A 27069-nucleotide genomic window follows, 5' to 3' on the forward strand; every position below is an offset into this window, starting at 1 on the left:
AGATCGAGACCATTCTGGTCAACATGGTGAAACCCCGTCTCTACTAAAAATACAAAAAACTAGCTGGGCATGGTGGCACGTGCCTGTAATCCCAGCTATTCAGGAGGCTGAGGCAGGAGAATTGCCTGAACCCAGGAGACGGAGGTTGCGGTGAGCCGAGATCGCGCCATTGCACTCCAGCCTGGGTAACAAGAGCGAAACTCCGTCTCAAAAAAAAAAAAAAAAAAAAAAAAAAAAAAAAAAAAAAAAAAAAAACAGAAAAGCTGGTCAACTGGAGAACTTCTTCCCATGTCTTCAGTAAGACCAAATCCCTAGCTGAGCTGAAACTGAATTTTCTTCCCATGTGGGAGGGGAAGGCTTTTGTTTCCATATTCACAGAGTGCCTTTGCACCTGTCCTAGATTGCTGACATATTTTTGTGATAGATGAGATGAGTCCTTTCATCTCTTAGGAGATCTGTGGTTAGGAAAGGCTTTCTGTATGCCAACTCAACAGGACCTAATAAGCTTTCCTTTGGAGCAGCTCAAACCTATAGTAAGCTATGGGTGTTAGAGGTAGTCGGGCCTCTGATTTCGTTACAGTCTTCTTTAGAGTATGATTAGTTCTTCCACGTTTCCAGAGGACTGCAGTCTCCACACAGAGCAAAGGTGATATTTGATTCCTAAAGCTGAGGATAGGTGTTGGGATATGCCTGATGTGAAAGATGGGCCATTGTCACTTTGCAGACTTTTAGATGATCCAAACTGAGGAATAATATCTTCTGTGAACACTTTTCAGATAGCATGGGGAATGCCTTGATCTAACCAGTGAAGGTATCAGTAAGTATTAGCAAATATTTGAATGTCCTACACAAAGGCATCTGAGTAAATTAGAGTTTTCAGTCCTCACCTGGAGAGGATTCTCAGTGTCAGACACGTTAAACTAGAAGAGAAAATTGCTGGCTGTTTGGGTTATTTCAGGCACAGAGCTCAGGGCAGAGTCACCTGTTTTAGTGTCTTGAAAAGATTTATTGTCATAAACCAATGAGATATTAACTGAAACAATCCTTTCTAGGGTGAAACGAATCATGTAAGTGCTTAATTATTTTCCTATGATTAGCACTTGGCATTGGTAATGTATTACCATGAGTCAGCCAGCTGGAGGGGTTCTGGGCTAAACTGCATTCCCTGGCCCATTTTTCTTCTTCGAAGCATTCTGGCCCAGCTCTGGGTATGCTGACCAGCATGCCCATCAGCTCCATTGGCCCTTTCAGTGCAGTGATCTTGGCTACCCCATCTGCAAGGGCATTTTCTTTAACATGGTCAATCTCTCTTTTGATGTCCTCTGCAATGAGTTATAGTCACCTTTCTTTGGCAGCCAAGCAGCATTCTAACAAGCTCAAAAATCTGAGTGATGTATGGAAAAGCCCTTTGTGGTCAGGAGTCCCTACCCATTCCAAATTGCAGCATAAGCATGAAGCACTACAAAAATCATACTTAGAATCAGTGTAAATGTTAACTTTTAATCCTTTCTCAACTGCAAGGCTCTGGTAAGTTCAATTAACTCAGCTTTTTGAGCTGAGGTAGATGCCAGCAAGGCTTGTGACTTGATTAACTTGTGCTGACTAATAAGAGTATGTCTAGCCCTCCTGTTTTCCTGATGCCTAAAACAACTTTCATCTGTTAACCACTCTTCCTTGGGATGGTCAAGGATCTCATCTCAAGTCTGACCTGCTAGAATAAATTTGTTTCATAACCTGTGACATGGTTTGGCTGTGTCTCCACTCAAATCTTTTTTTTTTTTTTTTTTTTTTTTTTGAGACGGAGTTTCGCTCTTGTTACCCAGGCTGGAGTGCAATGGCACGATCTCGGCTCACCGCAACCTCCGCCTCCTGAGTTCAGGCAATTCTCCTGTCTCAGCCTCCTGAGTAGCTGGGATTACAGGCACGTGCTACCATGCCCAGCTAATTTTTTTTGTATTTTTAGTAGAGACGGGGTTTCACTATGTTGACCGGGATGGTCTCGATCTCTTGACCTCGTGATCCACCCGCCTCGGCCTCCCAAAGTGCTGGGATTACAGGCTTGAGCCACCGCGCCCGGCCTCCACTCAAATCTTATCTGAAATTTTAGCTCTTATAATTTCCATGTGTCTTCGGAGGGACCCAGTTGGAGGTAATTGAATTGGGTGGGGGCTTCCCATGAGATCTAATGATTTTACTTTTTAATTTTTTTTTTTTTTTTTTTTTTTGAGATGGAATTTTTGCTCTTGTGACCCAGGCTGGAGTGCAATGGCGCGATCTCGGCTCACTGCAACCTCCGCCTCCTGGGTTCAGGCAATTCTCCTGTCTCAGCCTCCTGAGTAGCTGGGATTACAGGCATACGCCACCATGCCCAGCTAATTTTTGTATTTTGAGTAGAGACAGGGTTTCACCATGTTGACCAGGATGTTTTCGATCTCTTGACCTCGTGATTCACCCACCTCGGCCTCCCAAATTGCTGGGATTACAGGCTTGAGCCACCGCGCCCGGCCTTACTTTTTAATTTTTTTTGCTTGTTTTTTGAGACAGTCTTGCTCTGTTGCACATGCTGGAGTGCAGTGGCATGATGTCGGCTCACTATAGCATCTGTCTCCTGAGCTCAAGTGATTCTCCTTTCTCAGCCACTTGGGTAGCTGGGATTACAGGTACTCACCAACATGTCTGGCTAATGTTTTTATTTTTAGTAGAGGCCTGATTTCACCATATTGTTCAGGCTGGTCTCAAACTCCTGACTTCAGGTGATCCATCCAGCTTGGCATCCCAAAGTGCTGGGATTACTCCCCTTTATAAAGGGGAGTTTTTCTGCACAAGCTCTTTTGCCTGCTACCATGTAAGAGATGTGACTTTGCTCCTCCTTTACCTTCTGCCGTGATTGTGAGGCTTCCCCAGCCATGTGGAACTGTGAGTCAATTAAACCTCTTTTCTTTATAAATTACCCAGCCTCAGATATGTCTTTACTAGCAGCATGAGAACAGACTAATACAATCTGTATGCTGGAAAGGCTGGAAGCACCTGTGTACTCTAGCAGATAAGTAGCTGGGTTTATGGTTTGGCAGACTTCAAGGATTATGTCTGAAGTGTCTAGCAATAAGGCCTGATACTTTAATAAATGTTCTCCTATAATCCGCTGGTGTCCTTTAGTTTCTAGGACCACCTTCCCTCGGTGTGGGGTCAAAAAACCTTTAGGTGCTATCCTAGTGTTTATTAGCCTTGCCTTCTAGAAAAGTTGTAGCAGCAACAGTGCTAAGAAATCTAAGACACCCTGAGGCCACCTGGTCTATCTGCTCAGAAAAGTAAGCTACTGGCCTTGGATTGTTCCCCATGATCTTTTTCATGTGAGGCTGTTAAATAAATTTCAACTTCTAATTATAATGATGGAGAGGTTATTGCTGATGTTTTCTGATAATCAAGGTTAAAAAGGAAATACTAGGTTCCAAGACATCTCTTTTTTAAAGTGTCACTTGGATCAGTGGCAAATTAAACAAGCAATCAGCTAAAAGTCAGAAAATCATTGAGGAAAGTAAAAGCTAAATTGCTTGAGGTCTGCTTCCTGTGGTAGCCTCCAGGCTGCTACAAAACAGAGGCAGTGAGCAGAAAGGTGACAAGATGCAGAGCCTTCAGGTGAAGGACAGAGAGTACAAGGTAGGCAGTTCAAAAAGAGAAAGTGGCAAACATCTTGTTTAGCAAAATCCATTCTTTTCAATATACCCCAGGGCTTCTAACTCTGTGAGCTTGGCCTCTAAATCTGAGTATGACACCCCAAGCCCTTTAACTTTTTGGGGCTGAGTCTCTCACTCTAGCATTATACCGTAGGGCCTCCCACTTAAGTGATAGTAGATAATCATTCTTACCCACCAGAATGGCTTTATGACTCTAAAAGATACCCCACTTGCTCAATGTCAGCTGATTAATTCTGTATGGATTGTTTTCCTTGGAGTTGGGGGGTCTTACCTTGGTGTCCTTTCATGATGTTGCTGAAAGATGTTGCTGGAAAAGAGGGTCCTGATACAGACCACAAAGGATTCTTAGATTGTGTGCAAGAAAAAATTTAAGGTAAGTCAGAGAGCACAGTGAAAAAAGCAAGTTTATTAGCAATGACTCCAGTACAAAGTTGGGTCTTGTTTCATCAGAAGACAAGAGCAGGAGTGCACTGTCTTTTGTTAGTCTCTCTGCTTACAGGCAACTATAAAGAGAAAGAGTTACAATTAAACTTGAAAGTGCAGATGTACTCACTAAAGGCAGGTGCTACTGGTTTTAACAATGGCTATTATTAAACCTTTGACTTAAGCTAGCTCATTAATACTATCTTAAAAAAAAATGCTGTACTTCTAGGACATTTATGTATTTTTTCAGGCTTGGTGGAAGATGTCTTGTATGGCCGTACATATTCTGCAATTGTAATTGGTGGCCAGCTAAAATATGTGGCTATTTTCAGAACATAAGTATTAATCTTTCAGCTGTCTTGTGAGTACCTAGCTACCCATATTAAGATAGAGTATTCTAGTCATGTTTATTAAATTGGAGGCTTGGTAACCGTGGGTTCCTCTAACACAACAAGTAGACAGCAAGTCTACTCCTCAAGGAGAAAATGTATTTCTCTGTAATTTTGTGCATTATGTTTGATGGAATTTGGTATGTTTACCAAAATGGTAGAAAACAGTGAAATTAGTCCTCAAAAATTCCTCAGAATTAAATATCAAGTAAACAAAATGATTATAGATAATATGCAAGTTGATATAGTTGATACTCAAAAGGAATTTTGTTTGAAACACAATGAGGTTTCTCTATTTTCATTTGTTATTATTATTTTGAGACAGAGTCTTGCTCTGTTGCCTAGGTTGGAGTACAGTGGCACCATCTTGGATCACCGCAACATCTGCCTCCCAGGTTCAAACAATTCTTCTGCCTCAGCCTCCTAAGTAGCTGAGATTACGGGCATGCAACACCACATTCAGCTAGTTTTTGTGTCTTTAGTAGAGATGCGGTTTCACTATGTTGGCCAGGCTGGTCTCAAACCCCTGAACAAAGGTGATCTGCCCACCTTGGCCTCCCAAATTGCTTAGATTACAGACATGAGCCACACATGTGATTAGATTAACTACAATTTAAACCAAATCAAATTCAACAAGGTAGTATCTCTTAGTTTTAAGATGTTTCCTGTCATTTTAAAATGTGGTATTCTTCTGTGGAAAGGAAAAATAGTGTTTATCTACAGAGTAAAGAACAAGGTTCCCTGCAGGGATTGGTTGACTGAGAGCTATGGCTCAGGATTAAAAATCCTTCTTTCTTCCACTTGTAAACCAAAAATAAATTCCTAAGCCCCTATTGTCTAAATGGAGCCCTCTTCTTGGATAAGGACGTTTCAAAGTTATCCTGAAAAGTTAGTTCAGGCCATGGATCACACATGCCTCATTATACTCTCCTCCCTTAATTTTTTTAATTTTAATTTTTAAATTTATTTTTGTGGATACATAATTTGTGTATATATTTATGAGGGTACATGACATACTTTGATACAGGCATTCAATGAGTAATACATAATAAAAAATTGGGTATTCATTCCCTCATTCGTTGATTGCTTGTGTTATAAACAATCCAATTATACTCTTTCAGTCATTATAAAATGTGTAAATTATTTTTGACTGTAATCACCCTGCTGTGCTATCAAATATTGTCTTATTCATTTTTTCTAACAATTTTTTGTACCCATATAACATTCCCACTCTCCCCCTGTTCCCCCACTGCCCTTCCCAGCCTCTGGTAACCATCCTTATACTCTTATCTCTATGAGATCAATTGTTTAGAATTTTAGCACCCACAAACAAATAAGAACATATGACATTTGTCTTTCTGTGTCTGATTTATCTCACTTAACATAAAGACTTTCAGTTCCATTTATGTCATTGCAAATGACAGACTCTCATTCTCTCTTATAGCTGGATAGTGTATATGTACCACATTTTCTCTATCCAGTCATCTCTTAATAGACATTTAGATTCTTTCCAAATCTTGGCTATCATAAACCCTGCTGTAGCAAACATGGGAGTACTGATATGTCTTTGACTTGCCAATTTTATTTATTTTAGGTATATACTGAGAAGTGGGATTCCTGGGCCATATTGTAGTTCTATTTTTAGTTATATCAGAAACATCCAAACTGTTCTTAATCGTGTTCCCAACTGTGGGGAACACTCCCGTGTGAGACCCCTAAAAGGCGTGAGTCTCACTATACGGTGAGTTTGATCCCAAACACAGTTTCCTACTGGAGGCAGTCGAGCTATCCGGAATATAGGAACTGAAAGATGAATGATCAGTTTCTAATATCAACCACAATATCGTTTGGGCCTAAAACTATGCGTTGCTGCTAGACCGAGTGACCCCCTGCCGGCAACTGGTTCCTGCTTTTAACCTTTTTATGACTTTAAGAATAATCCTTAAACCTTACTTACCAGACTGCCTTGTACCCTAGATAATGGTTTAACTGTCGATATTTACAAAGCAAATACCACCATAAGGGATGGCTTTGATTCCTGACTCAGAGATTCCTGAATGGGGAAATTGAGTTGAGTTAGGAGTAGACAAAGGAGAATCCGGTTAAGAGATATTCTTTTTTCTTTTTTTTTTTTTTTGAGACGGAGTTTCGCTCTTGTTACCCAGGCTGGAGTGCAATGGCGCGATCTCGGCTCACCGCAACTTCCGCCTCCTGGGTTCAGGCAATTCTCCTGCCTCAGCCTCCTGAGTAGCTGGGATTACAGGCACAAGCCACCATGCCCAGCTAATGTTTTGTATTTTTAGTAGAGACGGGGTTTCACCATGTTGACCAGGATGGTCTCGATCTCTTGACCTCGTGATCCACCCGCCTCGGCCTCCCAAAGTGCTGGGATTACAGGCTCGAGCCACCGCGCCGGCCAAGAGATATTCTGATGAGCAAAACCAGAAAACCTTTTCACATCTCAGTTCTAAAACAAGATCAAACCGGAGATACCTGCAGCCAGGAGGAATAATGTCTGGATGCAAACAAGCTTTGTGATGACAGGAAATTCTGTTACTTTTTACAACCACTGATTGTGTATCTGACTTTTCAATTGTATAGGCCATGTAAGGTATACATTTGCATTTCCTCTTGCAACCATTGTGTATCTGATTTCTCTATTGTATAGGCCATGTGAGGCATACATTTACATTCCTCTTGCTATGACGTAAACCAGAGCCAAGAAAGTGTATTTATTCCTGGCATTTGAAAAATAAAATTTGCTGTTTAGGCACAGCCTATCAGCCCTCCAGACGCCTCGCTTTCTCTCTCTCTGTCTTTATTATTTTCTCAGGCGCACTCCCTCTTCCAGGTATTGGGACCCTCTTGCAGGTCGAGAGACCCCCGGGCAGACGTGCCTACCCGTCCGGACGGTCCACGACACCCAACAACAGGGTATGGGGGTAAAATGATATCTCATTGTAAGTTTGATTTGCATTTCTATAATAATCAGTAACATGGAGCACCTTTTCATTTGTCTGTTTGCCATTTGTATGTCTTCTTTTCATAAATGTTTATTTAAATTTTTTGCTTACTCTGTAATTAGGTTATTACATTTTTTCCATAGAATGTTTTGAACTCTTAATATATTGTACTGTGTCAGTCTGCTTCTGCACTGCAATGAAAAAATACATGAGACTGTAATTTACAATGAAAATCAGTTTAATTGAGTCACAGTTTCACACAGCTGGGGAGGCCTCAGGAAACTTAACAATCATGGCAGATAGGGAAGCACGCACCTCTTACATGGCAGTAGGGGAGAGAGCAGGTATGTAAAGCAAAGTGGGGAGATGCCCTTACAGAACCATCAGATGTCGTGAGAACTCATTCACTATCACAAGAAAAGCATGGGGGAAACCACTTCTATGATCCAATCACTTTCTACCAGGTCTCTCCCTCAACAACTGGCGAGTAAAATTTAATATGAGGTTTGGGTGAAGACACAAATCCTAACCACATTATGTAGCTGTTAATCCCATTTCAGATGGGTAATTTACAAATATTTTCTCCCATTCTGTGGGTTTTTTCTTCACTTGTTGATTGTTTCCTTCACTGTAAAAAAGCTTTCTAACTTGCTCTAATCCCATTTGTCCATGTTTGCTTTGTTAGTCTGTGCTTATGGGGCATTATTTAAGAGATTTTTGCTCAAACCAATGCCCTAGAGAGTTTCCCCAGTGTTTTCTTGTAAAAGTTTGATAGTTTGAGATGTTAGGTTTAAGTCTTTAACTCATTTTAATTTGGTTTCTGTATGTGGCCAGAAATAGGGTTTTAGTTTCATTTTTCTGCCTATGACTTGCCAGTTTTCCCAGCTCTATTTATTGAAGAAATTGTCTTATTTTTTTATTGTATACTCTTGGCATTTTCATTGAAAATAAGTTTACTGTAGGTTTATGAGTTTGTTTCTGGGTTCCCTATTATGTTCCATATCTGTGTTTATGCTAGGGCCAAGCTGTTTTAATTACTATAGCTTGGTAGTATAATTTGAAGCCCGGTAATGGGATTCCCCCTGTTTTGTTTTATATACTCAGCATACCTTTGATTATTATAGCATTTTGTGGTTCCATATAAATTTCAGAATTTTTTATTTCTTTGAAGAATGTCATTGCTATTTTGGTGGAGATGGCATAAAATCTGTAGATTGCTTTGGATTGTGTGAACGTTTAAAAAATATTGATTCTCCCAATCTGTGAACATAAAAATATCTTTCTATGATTTGTGTCTTCTTTCCTTTCTTTTACCAGTGTATTATCGTTTTAATTGTTGAGAACTTTTATTTATTTGGTTAATTTCTACACATTTTGTTTTATTTGTGGCTATTGCAAATAGTATTATTATTATTATTTATTTATTTATTTATTTATTTGAGACGGAGTTTCACTCTTGTTACCCAGGCTGGAGTGCAATGGCGTGATCTCGGCTCACCGCAACCTCCGCCTCCTGGGTTCAGGCAATTCTCCTGCCTCAGCCTCCCGAGAAGCTGGGATTACAGGCGTCCACCACCATGCCCAGCTAATTTTTTTGTATTTTTAGTAGAGACGGGGTTTCACCATGTGGACCAGGATGGTCTCAATCTCTTGACCTCGTGATCCACCCGTCTCGGCCTCCCAAAGTGCTGGGATTACAGGCGTGAGCCACCGTGACCGGCCCCCAAATAGTATTATTTTTAAAAATTCTTTTTCAGTTTGTTGACAGTTGGCTTATAGAAATTCTACTGATTTGTATATATCAATTTTGTATTCTGCAAATTTAATTAATTAGTTCTAATAGTTTTTTTAGTGGCTATATTAGGCAATTCTCACATTGCTATAAAGAAATAATCTGAGACTGGATAATTTATAAAGAAAAGAGGTTTAATTGGCTCATGGTTCTACAGGCTGTACAGAAAGCATAGCACTGGGTTCTGCTTCTGGAAAAGCCTCTGACAGCTGACACTCAAGGTAAAAGATAAATCTGGTGCTTGTACATCATATTGTAAATGCGAGGGTGTGTGTGGGGGAAAGTGCTACATACTTTTAAGCAACCAGCTCTCATTAAAACTTACTATGTGAGGATAAAAAAATGATACCAAACTGTTCATGGAAATTCTGCCCTCATGATTGAATCACCTCCCCAGTAGGCCCACCACCAACATTGAGGATTACATTTCAATATGAGATTTTGGTGGGAACACACACTCAAACTATATTAGTTTGCTCTTGGGTATTCCAAATCTTATATCCTTCTCATATTTTAAAATACAATCATGACTTCCCAATAATCCCCAAATTCTTAGCTCATTTTAGCTTTGACTCAAAAGTCAAAAGTTTCATCTAAGGCAAAGCTAGTTTCTTCCTTCTATATGCCTGTAAAATAAGATTAAAAAGTTAATTAGGTACTTCCAAGATACAAAAGGGGTATAGGCATTGGATAAATACTCCTATTCTAAAGGAAGAAATCAGCCAAAAGGAAGGGGCCACAGGACGCATGCAAGTATGAAACCCAGAAGGGCAGTTATTAAATTATAAGAATTCAAAATAATTATTTTTGATTCTCTGTCCCATTTCCTGGACATATTAATGCTTTGGGAAAGTCTGACCTTGTGGCTCTGCATGGTTCAGCCCCTATAGCTGCTCTCATGGGCTGGTATTGTTTGCCTCTGACTTTTCCTGAGTGGCTGGGATTACAGGCATGTGCCACCATGCCCAGCTAATTTTTTGTATTTTTAGTAGAGACGGGGTTTCACCATATTGACCAGGATGGTCTCGATCTCTTGACCTCGTGATCCACCCGCCTCGGCCTCCCAAAGTGCTGGGATTACAGGCTTGAGCCACCGCGCCCGGCCAAGTTCCTAATTTTCATGTGAGACCTCCTCCGTCCAGCCTTCACTGTCCAGATTACTATCAGCATTTTGATCACAGCCATTAAACCAGTCTTTAAGAAAATCTCAACGTTCCCTCATTTTTCTATCTTCTTCTGAGTTCTACAGACTCTTCCAACCTCTGCCTATGCACCCAATTACAAAGCTTATTCCACATTTTCAGATATTCTTATGACAATTTTCTCCTCTTTGGTGCCAATTTTCTGTATTAAGCCATTTTTGCATTACTATGAATACCTGAGACTGGGTAATTTATTTTTAAAAAGGAAGTTTAACTGGCTCATGATTCTACAGGCTGTACAGAAGACATAGCACTGACATATGCTTCTGGGGAGGCCTCTGGAAGTCTACAATCATGGCAGAAGATGAAGCAGAATCTTGCACATCACAAGGCAAAAAGTAGGAGCAAGAAACAAAGAAGTAAGTTGTTACACTTTTCAATAACCAGATCTTCTGGGAACTCACTCACTGTCATGAGGGATGTGTTAAGCCATTTATGAGTAATCTACCCTGATGGTTAAATCACCTTTCACCAGGCCCACTTCCAACATTGAGGATTATGTTTCAATATGATATTTGGGAGGGAACATACATTCAAACCCTATCAGGAATCTTTATTTTGTTCCAAATATAAGATTATATCATCAGCAAAAGAAAATAGTTTGAATTCTTTTCCATTTTGGATGCTCTTTATTGCTTTCTCTTATCTGATTGCTCCAGCTAGGACTTTCAGAATTATGTTGAATAACAGTGGTAAAAGTGGATATTTTTGTCATCTTCCAGATTTCAGAGGAAAGGCATTTAGTTTTCCCTCACTCAGTATGATACTAGCTATGTGTCTCTCATATATGACTTTTATTATGTTTAAGTATATTCATTCCATACCCAGTTTTCAAAGGGTTTTTTTTTTTATTATAAAAGAATATTAAATTTTGGCTGGGCTCAGTGGCTTAAGCCTGCAATCCCAGCACATTGGGAGGCTGAGATGAGTGATCAAAAGATAAAGTGATCGAGAGCATTCTAGCCAACATAGTGAAACCCTGTCTCTACTAAAAATACAGAAAAAATAGCTGAACGTGGTGGTGCACATTTGTAGTCCCCACTACTCAGAAGGCTGAGGTAGGATAATCCCTTGAACCTGGAGGCAGAGATTGCAGTGAGCCAAGCTCATGCCACTGCACTTCAGCCTGGTGACAGAGTGAGACTCTGTTTAACAAAAACAAAATATTAAATTTTATCATATAATTTTTTAGCATAATTGGAATGATCACATGGATTTTGTCCTTTATTCAGTTTATATGATATATCACATTGACTTTCATGTTGAACCATCTTTACATCCTTGGGATAAATCCCACTTGATCATTATGATTTACCTATTTATGTATTCTTTCATTTAGTTTGCTAGGTGTTTTGGACATTTTTGCATCAATATTCTCAGATATGGGCCTGTAGTTTGCTTTTTCAATGTATCTTTGTCTGTTTTTTTTTTTTTTTTTTTTTTTTTTTTGAGACGGAGTTTCGCTCTTGTTACCCAGGCTGGAGTGCAATGGCGCGATCTCGGCTCACCGCAACCTCCGCCTCCTGGGTTCAGGCAATTCTCCTGTCTCAGCCTCCTGAGTAGCTGGGATTACAGGCACGCGCCACCATGCCCAGCTAATTTTTTGTATTTTTAGTAGAGACGGGGTTTCACCATGTTGACCAGGATGGTCTCGATCTCTTGACCTCGTGATCCACCCCCCTCGGCCTCCCAAAGTGCTGGGATTACAGGCTTGAGCCACCGCGCCCGGCCTTTGTCTGGTTTTGATATTGGGTAATACTGGCCTCAAAGAATGAGTTTGGAAATGTCCACCCCTTCTCTAATTTCAGTATGGTCCTACAGCCTTTTATATTCAGGTTTTAATTTTGTTACATGTTATTGGTATTTTTAGGTTTTGGATTTTGTCCTCATTTAATCTTGGTAAGTTCTGCGTGTCAAAGAATTAATTTCCGCTAAGTTTTCTACATTGTTGGCATGCAATTGCTGATAGTAGCCACTAATGAGTGTTCAATTTTCTGAAGTATTACTTGTAATGTCTCTTTCCTCACCTCTGATTTTATTGATTCGTATTTTCTCTGCTTTTTAGTCGGTCTATCTATTTGTCAATTGTTTTATTTTTCAAAAATTCAAGTTTTTGTCTTATTATCTTTTGTATTGCTTTTTCCACTCTAATCTTTATTATTTCTTTGCTTCTAATTTTGGGCTTGGTTTGGTCTTTTTATTCTGGTTAATTAAGATGTATTGTTAGATTATTTATTTGAAGTTTTTCTGGTTTTTTTATGTAGGTACTTAAAGTTACAAATTTTTCTTTTATAATAGTACCTTATTTAATATATTACACAGGTTTTGCTATGCTGTGTTTCCATTATCATTCGTTTCAATAAATTTTTCTATTTTTTTCTTAACTTTTCTTTTGACTTACTGATTATTCAGGAGCGTGTTGTTTAATGTCTATGTGGTTGTACAGTTTCTGAAATTCTTTTTTTAAAATTGATTTCCAGTTTTATTTCATTGCGGTCAGAGAAAATGCTTGATATTACTTCAGTTTTTTTAATGTTCATAGACTTGTTTTGTTACCTAATATATGGTCTATCCTTGAAAATAACCCATGTGCTAAAAGCAAGAATGTGTATTCTGTGGCTATTGGATGAAATTTTCGGTAAATATCAATTAGGTTTATTTGTTCTATAGTGCAGATTAAATCTGATGTTTCTTTGCAGGTTTTCTGACTAGAAGGTCTATCCAATGACTAATGTGAGCTGTGGAAGTGGCCAGCCATTATTATGTTGAAGTCTCTTTCTTCAGCTCTTATAATATTTGCTTCATTTATCTAGGTGCTTTAGTGTTGGGTGCATATATATTTCTGATTATTATATTTTCTTGATGAATGTATCATTATTATATAATAAAATATATTTATCTCTTCCTACAGTCTTTCGTTGAAATCTATTTTTGTCTGGAATAAGTATAGCTATTTCTGCTCTTTTTTGGTTTCTAGTGGCATGGAATACCTTTTTCCATCCTTTTATTTTAAGTCTAAATGTATCTTTATAGGTAAAGTATTTTTTGTAGGCTACAGATTATTGTCTTGCTTCTCTATCCATTCTTCCACTATTTGCCTTTTGACTGGAGTTTTTATTTACATTCAATGTTATTATTGACAAGTAAGCACTTACTCCTGCCATTTTGTTATTTGTTGTCTGATTGATTTTTGTCCTCTTCCTTCTTTCCTTCCTGCCAGTCTTCCTTTTAGTGAAGGTATTTCTCTTGTATTGCAATCTAATTGCTTGCTTTTTGTTTTTTTCTGTACATTTGTGGTACACATTTTGATTTAAAATTACCAAGAAGCTTGAAAATAATATCTTATAACTCATCAGTTTAAACTGTGGACGATTTAACACTGAGTGAATAAACAAAGAAACAAGCAAAACAGCTAATGAAAACTTGACACTTTAACTTCATTGCCATTCTTCTAAACTTTTTTTTTTTTTTTTTTTTTTTGAGACGGAGTTTCGCTCTTGTTACCCAGGCTGGAGTGCAATGGCGCGATCTCGGCTCACCGCAACCTCCGCCTCCTGGGTTCAGGCAATTCTCCTGCCTCAGCCTTCTGAGTAGCTGGGATTACAGGCACGCACCACCATGCCCAGCTAATTTTTTGCACCTTTAGTAGAGACGGGGTTTCACCATGTTGACCAGGATGGTCTCGATCTCTCGACCTCATGATCCACCCGCCTCGGCCTCCCAAAGTGCTGGGATTACAGGCTTGAGCCACCGCATCCGGCCTCTAAACTTTTTATTGTTTCTCTTCATTCCCTATTTTACTGGCTATGTTTTGGAAAGGTGTAATTTTTTTATTGGGTTATTGTTTACTCTTTCTGAGATTTTTGTACACCATAACTACCATGTTATAATATTCTGTGTTATTCTGTGTGCTATTACTAGTGAGTTTTGTACCTTCAGGTGATTTCTTATTGTTCAATAACATTTTTTTTCTTTCAGATTAAGAACTCCCTTTAGCATTTATTATAGGACAGGTCTTTGTTAATGAAATTCTTCAGTTTTGGTTTGTCTGGAAAAGTTTTTATTTCTTCTTGAAGTTTAAAGGACGTTTTTGCCAGATATATTATTCTAAAGTAAGTCTTTTTCTTTCTTCAGCTCTTTAACTATGTCATGCCGCTCTCTCAACCTGTACATTTTCCACTGAAAAGTCTGCTGTCAGATGTATTGCAGTTCCACTAAATGTTATTTGTTTCTATTCTCTTGCTGCTTTTGGAATTATTTCTTTATCCTTTTTCTTTGAGAGTTTAGTTAAGTGCCTTGAGGTGGTCTTCTCTGGGTTAAATCTGCTTGGTGTTCTACTGTAACCTTCTTGTACTCAGATGTTGATATCGAATGTTGGGGAATTGTTCAATAGTATTTAATATTATTTCTTTGAATAAATGTTTAACTCTTATCTCTTTCTCTACCTCTTCTTTAAGGCCAATAACTGTCATATTTGCTATTTTGAGGCTGGTTTTTTGTTGTTGTTGTTGTTGTTTCAGATTCTGTAGGCATGCTTTATTTTTTATTCTTTTTTGTCTCCTCTGACTTTGTATTTTCAAGTACTCTGACTTCGAGTTCACTAAACCTATCTTTTCCTTAATTAATTCTTTTAAGTGATTCTGATGCATTCTTCAGTATGCCAATTGCATTTTAACTTCAGAATTTCTGCTGTTGTTCTTTTTATTTCAATCTCATGGTTAAATTTATCTGATAAAATTTTGAATTCCTTCTCTGTGTTGTATTGCATTTCTTTGAATTACCTCAAGCTACTATTTTGGATTTCCTGTATGAAAGGTGACATATCTCTTTTATGCCAGGATATTTCCCTGGTGCCTTATTTAGCTTGTTTGGTGGTGTCTTGTTTTTCTCGATGGTTTTGATACTTGCAGATGTTCACCTGGATCTGGGCATTGAAGAGTTCAGTCTTTATTGTAGTCTTCACAGTCTGGGCTTGTTTGTGCCCATTATTTTTGGGAAAACTTTCCAGGTATTCAAAGAGACCTGGGCTTCAAATCCAATAACACAGTAATTTTTCTTTTTTTGAGAGGGAGTTTCGCTCTTGTTACCTAGGCTGGAGTACAATGGCGTGATCTCGGCTCACCGCAACCTCCGCCTCCTGGGTTCAGGCAATTCTCCTGCCTCAGCCTCCTGAGTAGCTGGGATTACAGGCACGTGCCACCATGCCCAGATAATTTTTTGTATTTTTAGTAGAGACGGGGTTTCACCATGTTGACCAGGATGGGTCTCGATCTCTTGACTTCGTGATCCACCCGCCTCGGCCTCCCAAAGTGCTGGGATTACAGGCTTGAGCCACCACGCCCGGCCAACACAGTAATTTATGCAAACAAATAGAGGTATTGCCTTGGTGGTCTTGGATTAACGTCAAGAAAAATTATCTTGATTTATCAAGTAGAGACTCTTGTTCTCTTCCCTTACTTTCTCTCAAACCAGCAGAGTCTCTCTTTCTGTTCTGAGGCATGTGGAGCTAGGATTGAGTAACATAAGCACCCTTGTGACTACCCCCACTGGGACTGTGCTGGTTCACACCTGAAGTAGACATGGAACTTGGTCTTACTCAAGGCCCACTGTAACCACTACTTGGCCACCATATAAATTTATTCAAAGTCCTAGGGCTCTATGATTAATAGGTGGCAAAGCCAGCCAGGTTTTTGTCTCTACCTCCAGGGTGGCAAGTTAGCATGAGTAAGTCCATAGATGCTATCTGGGAGCTAGAGATTGAAGTATAAATCTTTAATATTTACCTATTCTTCTATTTTACTGTAGCTAACCTGGCACTTAGGCCATAAGACAAAAAATTTTCTACTCTTCTTTCCCTCATCTGCAGGCAGAGGACCCTCTTCTGTGGCTGCCAAAACCACTGGCCCATGAAAAGGGTTCTGCCAGATCATCATCAATTTCTCACTTAAAGCCCGAGGACTCTTCAGTAAGCTTGTGATAAATTCTGCAATGACTGGGACTCGACCTTTGGCCCACGATGAGTACAGAAATGCTGACCAAGACCCTAGGCCTGGACTAAGAAACTCTAAGGTTCTGCTTGGTGCTCTACCCCACCATGGCTGAACTGGTATATAATGTGCAATAAAGAATTTTCTTTACTTTACCCCCTGCTTTCCTCAAACAGAAGTATTTCACCATAGCTACCACAGCTGGAAATATGCTGGTTCACACCTGAAGTTAGCACTTCTCAGAGACCGATGCCTATGGTGTATGACATGGGTGTTGCTGTTTTTTATTCTGAGTACAGAGGTGCTTTGGTCAGCAGGCAATGAATTCTGCCAGATCTTTACTGACATGGCAGCATTGAGGTTAATGTAAAGTCCTCCAGTCACTGTGCTCTCCCTCTCCCAAGTCACAGATTTCTCTGTTGCATGGCCGCTTCTGGGTGGGGGTCGGGGAGTGGTGTTGTGAGCACTCCCCTAGCTGCTCTGGCTGGTGTCTCAATAGGCCACATTCTCCCACCCCGACCCCACATTCCACTGGCCCTAAGCCCAGCTTGGTAGCATGATTTGCCTAATAATTGATGTCCTGTGGGCTAGATGGCTCATTAACTTCTCTTAGGCACTTCAACTCGTGGCGGCAAGGCTTGTGAAGACTCAAGTTCCCAACATTGAGGTGGGAGATTTTCCTTTTGCTCGGGCCAATCCTAATGTTCCCTTCATTGTCAGATGTCAGCTGATTACAGCCTGGTTCTGCTTTTCACTGTGACAGGGAAGTACTGAGTTTATTCCAAGGCCTCGCAATCTGTGCTCTCCCTCTCCTAAACATACAATCTCTGCACCATGGGGCCACTACTGATGGTTGAAAAAGGGCTGGCATCGGTGCTTCTAGACTCATTCGTCTTCTCCAATGTCTCTTTCAGTGATAGGAAGTTAACACTAGGTACTGTGATTGCTCTCCTAATTTTTGGTCCCTTTGACGGTGCTTCCTGCATGTAATGAGTTGAAAAAAATTTGTGTTTTTGTATGGAGGATGAGTGGTGTTGGATTCTTTTCTGCCTTCTTACTCTGTCCCTGCCTTAAACTTTTAGATTATGCAGGTTTGTTACCTGGATATATTGTGTGATGCTGTGATATGTGAAATATTATTGATCCCATCACCAAGTTAGTGACCATATACTATGGGATATGTTTGATCCCATCACCAAGGTAGTGAGCATAGCACCCGTAGTTTCTCACCTCTGCCCTCCTCCTTTCCTTCTTCATCTAGTAATCCTCAGTGTCTATTGTTGACAGCTTTATATTTATGAACACCCTATGTTTAGAATCCACCTATAGGCAAGAGCATGTGACATTTGATTTTCTGTTCCTGTGTTAGTTTCCTTAGGATAATAACCTCCAGATGCACTGATGTTGCTGCACAGAACATGATGGTATTCTTATTAATATATGCATAGTATTTCATGATGTATATGTAGCATATATTTCTATTCAATTCATTGATTTACACAAAAGTTAATTCCATGCCTTCCCTATTGTGAGTAGTAATATGGTGAACATACAAGTGCATGTGGTTTTCTTTATATTGTAGAATTTTAAATTTTCTTTTGGATATATACACAGTAATGGAATTGCTGGTGGAATAATACTTCTGTTTTAAATTCTTTGAAAATTTTCCAAACTGCTTTTCTTTTTTCTTTTCTTTTCTTTTCTTTTTTTTTTTTTTTTGAGATGGAGTTTCGCTCTTGTTACCCAGGCTGGAGTGCAATGGCACGATCTCGGCTCACCGCAACCTCCGCCTCCTGAGTTCAGGCAATTCTCCTGCCTCAGCCTCCTGAGTAGCTGGGATTACAGGCACGTGCCACCATGCCCAGCTAATTTTTTGTATTTTTAGTAGAGACGGGGTTTCACCATGTTGACCAGGATGGGTCTCGATCTCTTGACCTCGTGATCCACCCGCCTCGGCCTCCCAAAGTGCTGGGATTACAGGCTTGAGCCACCACGCCCGGCTCCAAACTGCTTTTCACAGTGCCTGACGTTTTGGGGGACTAGCAAATGACAGTGGCAACTGATTTGACTCAGATATCACTAATTCTAATATGAGCTGTATTGGAGGATCATCACACGGTGAATTGCTGTTGTATCCACAATAGAATAAGTATAAAACTCTCAGGATAGCAACTAATTTTTGTATTATTAGTGAAGATGAGGTTTCACCATGTTGGCCAGGCTGGTCTCAAATTCCTGACCTCAAGTGATCCACCTGCCTCAGCCTCCCAAAGTGTTGAAATTACAGATGTGAGCCACAGCACCCAGCCCACCCTATTTCTTTAATCCTACACATTTTGCCCATGTTGAAAGTGTTTGAACATACAATTATCAAGCTTTTTTGTTTATGTATGCTTAAATTTTGTGTAAGCTTAAATATTTTTTTCCAATCTAAGCTTTATTTTATCCCCTTTCTTATATATTTATATAATGTTAGGTGGCTATCTTCACTGAAAATTTGTTCTCAAAAGCCTTAAAATAGAACATAGTTCTTGGCAGCAACTTGAAAGTTATTTGAGGAGAAGGGGAGATTTATAATGATGATTCAAATGAAGCAAACTAAAAATTAATGAAGCAAGATAGAGGAAAAAGCAACATTTACCTGAGCACATTCCAAAAGAATAAAATTTCAAATGGAACTAGAAAAAAGTATGCTGAAGATCACATTACAGAAATAATTATCAAGACTCAAAATAGCTCTAAAGCCCCGCTTGCTTTTTGAATGCTGGGAATTGACCAGGAGGTGGCTGTAACTCTAAGATGGTTCCTTCAGTAATGACCATTTTCTTTTACAAGATGTTGAGTGTTCTCTACCTTCTAAGAGACCAAAGACCAACAAGCTAACAGAGTCACCATTTCCAGAACCCACCAATGCTGAGTAATGGAAAGTGAAGGAGTTCAATTTTGGTAAGTTCTCAGTGAAATCCATGACCTTTTTCTTCATCTTCTGGACTCCCAATGTGACTGATGAAAGTTACAACATGCTCTGCAGGGGGAAATGCTTTAGCATGTATTACTACATTATAATCTCATCTTTGTAGAGCCAGAAGCATTTTGAAAGTCACATTACAGACATCACTTAAACATAGTTTGTATTTACCAAAGCATAGGACATTGTATCATCTCGTATTAATTAGTTAGTTGAGTCAAAATTACTGCTAATTACTTAGTGGTTCCATGATTTATCTCAGTGTTAAAACCTTCTTTATTTCAGAACTATTTCACCTCTTGGTTTTTGTTTTTGCTGTGTGTCACTGCCTGCCAGCTGCTAATCTGTTAACACCCAGTGGATCATGTGTCCTATGAAGGGACTTAAGTAGATATTAGTGGCAAATTATGTTGAAGATTTGTATTTTGAATAAATAGAACATTTTGTATACATTTTGAAAATAGTATTTTAATATTCAACTGTGTCATAGTCATAATGATTGGATGTATGTTGAATTTATATGTACATTAAATTGTTACATGTTTATGTTCTTTAGCATTCTAACTTGCAACTGTATATCTGCAAAGACTTTCTTTTTTTTTTTTTTTTTGTCTAGAAGATCAAACTGACTTATTGAGCCATCTGATTGATGTCAAGTTGGGTGGCCCAGGCTCTGTGTAGGGGGTAAGGTTGAAGCAGGAAGAACGATGGTAAGGGGCAACAGTGCCAGGCAGGGCAATCCTTTATCATGCCCACAGAGAAACCATTTTCTCTCCAGGGCCTGGGGAGCAGTCAGGTTTCACGAGTTAAATGCAGATCTGAACCATACCAAGTTGGGATCGCGGTACACGCTTTCCTCTTCTGAAGAGTAGCTAGGGAGTCCAACTTGGTGAGAGGGAGACTGTGGCAGAGCCAGACTAGACAAGGACTAATCACCTGAAAAAGACTACCATCAAAGGACTTGGTGAGCGCTGGGTGCCATGGCTCAAGCCTGTAATCCCAGCATTTTGGGAGGCTGAGTTGAGTGGATCACTTGAGGCCAGGAGTTCGAGTCCAGCCTGGGCAACATAACAAAACCCTGTCTATACTAAAAATACAAAAATTAGACAGGCATGCTATTCTCTTGTTATCCCAGCTACTTGGGAGGCTGAGGCAGAAGAATCGTTTTAACTGGGGAGGCAGAGGTCGAAGTGAGCTGAGATCATGCCACTGCATTTCAGTCTGGGAGACAGAGTGAACCTGTCTCAAAAAAAGAAAAAGAAAAAGAAAAAGAAAATGGCCTTGGCAGAGTAGCTGCCCTGACAATGCCTTCCCTTGGGTTTCCCCTGGGTAGGGCTCTGTTATGAGAAGGCTTTTTTCTCCCTGTTCACGGCCAACATCCATGAAATTTCTTTTTCTGGGGGTTGGGTGGGGGACAGAACTGGAAACCTTTAGGTGATTTTTGTTGTTGTTGTTGTTTGTTTTTTGTTCTTTTGAGATGAAATCTCACTGTCACCTAGGCTGGAGTGCAGTGGCTCAATCTCGGCTCACTGCAACCTCCTCCCTTCCAGTTTCAAGCGATTCCCATGTCTCTGCCTCCTAAGTAGCTGAGATTACATGCAGGTGCTACTGCACCAGCTCATTTTTGTTTTTGTTTTTTTTTCCCCAAGACGGAGTTTCAGTCTTGTTACCCAGGCTGGAGTGCAATGGCGTGATCTCAGCTCACTGCAACCTCCGCCTCCTGGGTTCAGGCAATTCTCCTGCCTCAGCCTCCTGAGTAGCTGGGATTACAGGCACGTGCCACCATGCCCAGCTAATGTTTTGTATTTTTAGTAGAGACAGGGTTTCACTATGTTGACCAGGATGGTCTCGATCTCTTGACCTTGTGATCCACCCGCCTCGGCCTCCCAAAGTGCTGGGATCACAGGCTTGAGCCACCGCACCCAGCATTGTATTTTTTATAGAGATGGGTTTTCAAACTCCTGACCTCAAATGATCTGCCCATTTTGGCCTCCCAAAGTGCTGGGATTATAGGCATGAGCCACCATACCCAGCCCCTTCAGGTGGGTTTTGAGGCTTTACTACAATACTAATTTTCTGTTGCTGCTGCAACAAATTACCGCACAGTTAGTGGCTTGAAACAAAACAGATGTATGCCCTTACAGTTCTGAAGGCCAGAATTCTAAAGTCAGTCTTCACTGAGTCAAGTGGGGAGCAGGGCCAGTGTGCCTTCTGAGGCTCTGCAGGAGAATCCCTTTCCAGGCCCTGGAGATGGCCTGCAATTCTCAGTTTGTGCTGCCCTTCTTGAATGACTTAAGTTTCCTGCTTCCATTACTACACCTCCGACCACTCTCCATCACCTGCTCTGCCCGTATAAGAGTCCGGGTGAGTATACTAACCTAGCTGCGACAGGCTGGGATAATCTTCCCAGCCAAAGATTCTTAACTTCGTTATATCTGCAAAGCCCCTTTTGCCATACCAGGTCATGTCCACTGGTTCTTGCGATTAGGATATGGGTACCTTGAGGGGTTACTATCAGCCTACTACAGGCTGCAAAACTATCACACCCTTGTGGTGTTTTAATGATTGAGAGAGAAAGGGTTGGGATTTTTGGGGGTGGGTGGATTTCTCTTAAACGTGTATCTTTAAAGTCTGGGGTCTATCTTAACCTTGTTTTTCTTTTCTTTTTCTTTATTTTTATTTTTTTATTTACTTTTTTGATACGAAGCCTTGCTCTGTTGCCCAGGCTGGCAGCGGCAAGGTCTCGGCTCACTGCAATGTCTGCTACCTGGGCTCAGGCAATTCTTCTGCCTCGGCCTCCTGAGTAGCTGGGACTACAGGTGCCTGCCACCACACCTGACTAAGTTTTGTATTCTCAGTAGAGAAGGGGGTGGAGGGTGGTGGTGGGGAGATGGGGGTTTCCACTCTGTTTCCCTGAGCCCAAAGCGATCTGGCTGTCTCTGTTCCCAAAGTGCTGGGATTACAGTCCTGCACCACTGCACCTGGCTGCTGTAAAGTCTTATTTCCACACAGCTGAGACATGTTTTTGGAAGTTTGCTAAAGGGCCCCTGGAGACCTTCTCATTGTGGTTTTCCTGTTGTGTTTAATTTGATTGATCTTTTCTGCTTTCCAGAAATTAAAAGGCTAACATGAGGTACTAAACTTTAAAACTTCTCTTTGCATTTATTTATTTATTTTTTGAGATGGAGTCTCACTTTGTCACCCAGACTGGAGGGTAGTGGCATGACCTGGGCTCACTGCAACTTTCACCTCCTGGGTTTAAGTGATTCTCTTGCCTCAGCATCCCAAGTAGCTGGGATTACAGAAGCACACCACTACACCTGGCTGTTTTATATTTTCGGCAGAGATAAGATTTCATTATGTTGGCCAGACTGGTCTTGAACTCCTGACCTCAAGTGATCCACTCACCTCAATCTCCCAAAGTGCTGGAATTACAGGTGTACACCACTGCACCTGCCCTAAAACTTGTCTTGTATTCTCCCATTAAACTAATTCTAAGAACCACCAAAACAGGAAATTTTTTTGGAAAGCAGTAAAATGATATGGACTGTTACAATGTAAAATACAGAAAATAAGTCATTATATTTTAGTGCTGTTCTGACATAGGGATATATTATTGAGAATCAACTTTTGCTCAGTTTTCAGAGAAGGAAATAATTCTATCACTGATATATGAAAAGAAGTTGAAGGACTGTTTGAAAGAAAATGTAATATGTCTAAATTGGAAAAGTCCAGTAATACTTTGTTCATGAGCATTTACGCAATGCAGTTACTGTTCACCATGAGAGTACTGTGGACAAGCCCAGGGCCGCTGGTCAATTGTGCCATTTTTATACATTTTTCCTTGTAAGGTGCTTTGTAGTGTCTGTCTAAATATTAGAGACATTATTTGTTTCTACATTACTGCAAAGCTAAGGAAATGTATTTTTATTTATTTATTTATTTATTTTTTTGAGATGGAGTTTCGCTCTTGTTACCCAGGCTGGAGTGCAATGGCACGGTCTCGGCTCATCGCAACCTCCGCCTCCTGGGTTCAGAAGATTCTCCTGCCTCAGCCTCCTGAGTAGCTGGGATTACAGGCATGTGCCACCATGCCCAGCTAATTTTTTTTTTTGTATTTTTAGTAGAGGCGGGGTTTCACCATGTTGACCAAATGGTCTCCATCTCTTGACCTTGTGATCCACCCGCCTCAGCCTCCCAAAGTGCTGGGATTACAGGCTTGAGCCACCAGCGCCCGGCCCAACAAATTATTTTCTTAATCTTATCTAAAAGCATAGGCTCTGGGGACACACTGGGGCCACATCTCTTATCCTATCTGAGCCTTAGTATAATCCTCTTCTGTGGTCATGAGAACTGAAGACCTATCTCAAAGATCTGATAAGATAGTAAAGTGCTTCACATAATGCCAGGCATATAAATACAGAAGAGTGATATCTCTCTTTTTAAGGCTTGGTTTGGAGAAGAGGGGGTCTAGTTTCTAATAAACAGCCTTGGGGAAGTGGAATTCTGCTTTCCACGACTTACTTTGGGGGAAAAAAAGAGGGACGAGAGAGGAAAACAGCAAGGATCAGAGAGAACTTGCTTCGGAGGCCTTCCAGTCTCCTTTAGATCAAAGCACTCAGGCTGCCAAAGTGCCTACTTCACGGCGTTGTCTTCCCAGCCCCAGCAGAGGGCAGAGCGCTCTCCTGCATCTGTTTCTTCTGAATGTCTTCAGCTCAATCATCCCTTATACTTTGGGAAGGCGTGCTCTGGTCTCCCACACTTGCCCACCTCTAAGCATTCTTTAGAATTTTTTTCCCCCTTGATAGGTAATCCTACACTGTAGTTAATAATTCTTCTTTCTTTTTTTTTTTTTTTTTTTTTGAGATGGAGTCTCACTCTGTCGCCCAGGTTGGAGTGCAATGGCATGATCTCAGCTCACTACAACCTCTGCCTCCCAAGTTCAAGCAATTCACTTGCCTTAGCCTCCCAAGTAGCTGGGATTACAGGCACGTGCTACCACGCCCAGCTAATTTTGTATTTCCAGTAGAGACAGACTTTCTCCATGTTTGTCAGGCTGGTCTCGAACTCCAAACCTCAGGTGATCCGCCTGCCTGGGATCCAAAGTGCTGGGATTACAGGTATGAGCCACCACACCCAGCCAACAATTCTTTTTTTTTTTTTTTTTTTTGAGACGGAGTTTCGCTCTTGTTACCCAGGCTGGAGTGCAATGGCGCGATCTCGGCTCACCGCAACCTCCGCCTCCTGGGTTCAGGCAATTCTCCTGCCTCAGCCTCCTGAGTAGCTGGGATTACAGGCACGCGCCACCATGCCCAGCTAATTTTTTGTATTTTTAGTAGAGACGGGGTTTCACCATGTTGACCAGGTTGGTCTCGATCTCTTGACCTTGTGATCCACCCGCCTCGGCCTCCCAAAGTGCTGGGATTACAGGCTTGAGCCACCGCGCCCGGCGCCAATAATTCTTTATATTAAACTTTCTCTGCACCAATTACTCTGTGGTTTCTGATTACTAGGGCTGAAATAGATAAAGAGGATGGAAAGAAAGAAGGTTACAAAGTTTTTGGGAGTAAACAAAAACTAAAATTCTGAGTAGACCTTGATCAATACAACATTGAATATGTGTCTAACCAAACTGATGTAATTGTTTCAGGAAGATAGGAAGTCAGAAAGTGTGAACGTGTATACGTGAGAGAGAGCACAAGAGACAGAGACAGAGAGAGAGAGAGAGAGAAAATTAGGCCTTATTTTCCATAGCAAGAAGTTGACACTGTACATCTCAAACTGAAAAGCATAGAATATAGTATTAAATTATTTAGAGATCAGGAAATGGAGTGAGAGGGATCTGCTAATTTTTGTAACAAGTCTTGGATTTGACTCTTATGATGATAGATAACTTCAATAAGAATTAAAACTGGGCCAGGTGCAGTGGCTCATGCTTGTAATCCTAGCACTTTATGGGAACAAGACGGGTGGATCACGAGGTCAAGAGATCGAGACCATCTTGGCCAACATGGTGAAAACCTGTCTCTACTAGAAATACAAAGATTAGCTGGGCATGGTGGCATGCACCTGTAGTCCCAGCTACTCGGGAGACTGAGGCAGGAGAATTGCTTGAACCCAGGAGGTGGAGATTGCAGTGAGCCGAGATTGCACCACTGTACTCTAGCCTGGCGACAGAACGAGACTCTGTCTCAAAAAAAAAAAAAAAAGAATTAAAACTGATAAAAAGAAAATGACTAGGTCTTTGGAAGGCCAAGGCAGAAGGATCACTTGAAGCCAGGAATTCAAGATCAGCCTGGCCAACATACGGAAACCCCATCCCTACTAAAAAATACAAAAAAGTAGCTGGGTGTGGTGGTACATACTTGTAACCCCAGCTGCTCAGGAGGCTGAGGCATGAAAATCATTTGAAACAGGGAGGCAGAGATTGCAGTGAGCTGAGATCATGCCACTGGACTCCAGCCTGGATGACAGAGTGAGACTCTTTCTAAAAAAAGAAAAAAGGAGAGAGAGAAAAAAGAAAATTACTAGGGCTGAAATAAACAAAGGGGAAGGAAGGAAAGAATATGACCAAGTTTGGGGAGTAAACCAAAAATAAAATTCTAAGCACCCCCAGCCACTGAATGGGCCACCCATTGGCCATGTAGATCCCATAGAAAACCTGAGGAAGCTTTGTGCAATGGCAGGATTGCAGCCACTGAGGTTTACTTGATGGAAAATTCTTCTCAATACCCTTCCATGATGACTTGATATATAGTCAGCACTGGCAATTTTTGACAGTCTCTCCAGAGACTGAACTTTGTTGGTAAACATATATATATATTATATATATGGAAACAAACAAGCAAAAAGCTCAGATACAGTGGCTTACACCTGTAATCCCAGCACTTTGGGAGGCTGAGGTGGGCAGATCATGTGAGGTTGGGAGTTTGACACTAGCCTGACCAATGCCTGACCAACATGGAGAAACCCCGTCTCTACTAAAAATACAAAAATTATTTGGGCTTGGTGGCTCACACCTGTAGTCTCAGCTATTCAGGAGGCTGAGGCCTGAGAATCGCTTCAGCTCCGGAGGCGGAGGTTGCAGTGAGCTGACATTGCACCACTGCACTCCAGCCTGGGAGAGAGAGCGAGACTCTGTTTCAAGAAACAAAACAAAACAAAAAACAAGAAAACCTCAAAACACTAGTTAAGGCCATGATGGGAAGGGAGGTCAGATATCCTCTGCTACACCTGCCACCCTTTGGGGTTTAGGCAGATGACAAACCAGCATTAACATGGAAAAAGAGATTATGAGACTGATAAAACATTCTCTTTGCAGCAACAAAATACCAAGGCCCAACCTGATGCTGGTATGGCATCACATGACAGACAACAGGCTGTAAAGGAAATCAGAGTATTTTATCACCAAATTTATTTCTTTGACATATTTTGGAGTAGCTCTGTAAAGCTATCTCTTGGGAAAATTTGCATTCTATAGAGAACCTTCTTCCCTTACCAGGACTTTTTTGGAGAGTCTGATACCTTTTCAGGCCCAGTAAGAGACATATACGATCTATTCTTTCTGAAGCTGCTTACTTAGAGACTTCATCTCTACAATAAAACCTGGGATTCCACTATCCCCCTTACGTTGACTCAAACATCTCTTTA

At 40.7% G+C, this 27069-nt stretch overlaps 1 pseudogene; it reads left to right on the forward strand.

The window, feature by feature from the left end:
- Positions 1-26087: 26087 nt before the first annotated feature.
- On the forward strand, positions 26088-26211 carry LOC141581517 (U4 spliceosomal RNA; annotated as a pseudogene).
- The last annotated feature ends 858 nt before the right edge of the window (positions 26212-27069 follow it).

Source organism: Saimiri boliviensis, chromosome 15 (assembly GCF_048565385.1).
Source record: "Saimiri boliviensis isolate mSaiBol1 chromosome 15, mSaiBol1.pri, whole genome shotgun sequence".
Classification (NCBI taxonomy): domain Eukaryota; kingdom Metazoa; phylum Chordata; class Mammalia; order Primates; family Cebidae; genus Saimiri; species Saimiri boliviensis.